The sequence below is a fragment of the Pyxicephalus adspersus genome, unplaced genomic scaffold (assembly GCF_032062135.1).
Source record: "Pyxicephalus adspersus unplaced genomic scaffold, UCB_Pads_2.0 Sca1619, whole genome shotgun sequence".
Lineage (NCBI taxonomy): Eukaryota > Metazoa > Chordata > Amphibia > Anura > Pyxicephalidae > Pyxicephalus > Pyxicephalus adspersus.
Window position 1 is genome coordinate 1 of NW_027318626.1, and position 2,108 is coordinate 2,108.

Genomic DNA, 2,108 nt, shown 5'->3' on the forward strand with positions numbered 1-2,108 from the left:
CTGTCGAGGCTGTGATGGAGAGATAAAAGATCAACTAGTAAGTATCATCAAGTGTTTTTTATTTGTAGCCATATTGAATAGTACAAGTACTTAGCAATCCCTAGGAAATGGGAGCTGCTATTGCTGACCTCATTATGACAATGCTTGTTGGCTATTATGCTAACCATTTATTCTCAATACATTCTATGGGTAATCTAGTTTCCACCCAAAATTTCACTGTAAACATGACTGTGGCTTGCTGGGACTAGATAGCAGATCTTGTATCTATACTGAATCGGGAATAATAACTCCCTATTCTCCCCAGCCTTCCACAACTGCCATTTCACACTTTGCGTAGCATTACTATGGATCTGCACCTAGTCAGGTTTTCAATGTCCTGGGTGTATTATCACTAGATGTTCACCTGAGATGAAATGTTGTGACCTGGTTATAGAATATAGAGTTGTGGGAACTTTTGAATATGTTGTTTTTCTTTGATTTGTGATCCACTGGAGTCTTGGATCTAACTTTAGTTATCAAATGCTGTGCTTTGCCTGTAGTGCAAATCATAGTTTTAGAAGTTTAGAAACTAGTGTTTGCTAACTTTGTGAGTATTTTCAACCTACTAATTGGGTAAAAGCACACAAGCTGTAAGTTACGGGTTAGACAGACCTGCATGGTAGTAGTCTGGGAACTTTCCAAGCTTCAGATAACAACTTGTATGGTTGTAATGGAATATGGTATCATCAAGTTGTCATTATGCAAAATAGAACAGAATTTATTGCCGGATGTTTAGTTTAAAATGTTCATTGGTCTGTTGTATTTTAGATCTAATGCCTGCAAATGCTTGTACTTAGACCTACTTTAGTTTTTATGTATATCGGTTTACAGTCTGTGTGCAACTTTGTTTTCAATTTGTGACATCATAAGTGTGTATAATGTTATTTTTTTCCACTTAATCTTTTACAGGTTTACATTTGCACAGTGTGTCAGTGTGTCTTCTGTGTGGAGTGTGACCTGTTCATTCATGATTCTCTGCATTGTTGTCCTGGATGCATTCATGCACAGCCGAACCCTACTATAGTATGACATCACCACCTCTGTGGTTCAGTTGAGCTACTTTTGAAGTAAAGGAATATGTCAGCTATGCTGATTTCGGCCATAGGTAATGAAAAGGAGCACTATTTTTTAAATACTGAGACCGTCTATTCAAAAGTGATATTTTAGATATAGGTGAAAATTGTTTCAGCTTGTGGTTTCCTACATTTTGAAATTAGGATGGCAAAGCAGCATACATACGTTCAGTTGTAAATACTGTAAAAACCTGTTTAAAGTGTTTTCTTAAAAAATAAAAAAAAATCAAACCAATTTTGTTGGTTGTCATTTCCTTCTTCAAAATTCTCAGTTACTCAATATTACAAAAGTTTTTAGATAACATGACATAGAGCCTTCCCTAGTATCTGTTTCTTATAACATTGTGAAACAACAACTGCTAAACACACAGCAGATATGTTGAATATATTTTCAAATATCTAATCATACATTTTCATACATCTAATGTAAACTCTAGTCTCTGGCTCAATTCTTTCTCATTTTCAAATCCAAAATAAGATTGCAGCAAATCAAGACTGAGCTCCTAATATTCATCTGAGTAAATGCCTATTCTTCTCCCTTTTAGTGTTCCCCAATGGTCAGTCCTTGGATCTTCTCTCTGATAGGCGCTGCACGCTCACAGCAGTGCAGACCAGGTCTTTTCTTATGCTCCTCTCTTAACAATGAATTCGCCTAAGGATCTGTTTGCAGGAATGGAATTTGTTTGTTAACCGCCTTGGCGGTATTCCCGAGAGTGGCTTGGGATGAATTTTACATACCAAAAGTGGTAACCAAAAGCCACACTCAGGGTAGGAAAAAAAAATCCTACCTGCTCCCCTCGATCCTGGGGCATCCTCAGCAATCCCCGGCCAGCTTCTGCATCACATCCTCGCTTGATCGATGCGATGTGTGAGGAGATGTGGCTTGGCCAATAAATTTAAAAGCAGATTTTAATAAAAGCTGATTTCAAAACATTGATCACAGTGATAAAGTTATAAATAATAAATCCAAAAGTTTATTCTATTATTGTACTCTTG

General features: G+C 36.9%; 1 long non-coding RNA gene across 1 annotated transcript; it reads left to right on the plus strand.

Moving 5' to 3' along the window:
- Positions 1–1,347, plus strand: LOC140321248 (uncharacterized). Its single transcript, XR_011918871.1, has 2 exons — positions 1–37; positions 949–1,347. It is a non-coding gene; the product is annotated as an uncharacterized lncRNA (long non-coding RNA).
- The last annotated feature ends 761 nt before the right edge of the window (positions 1,348–2,108 follow it).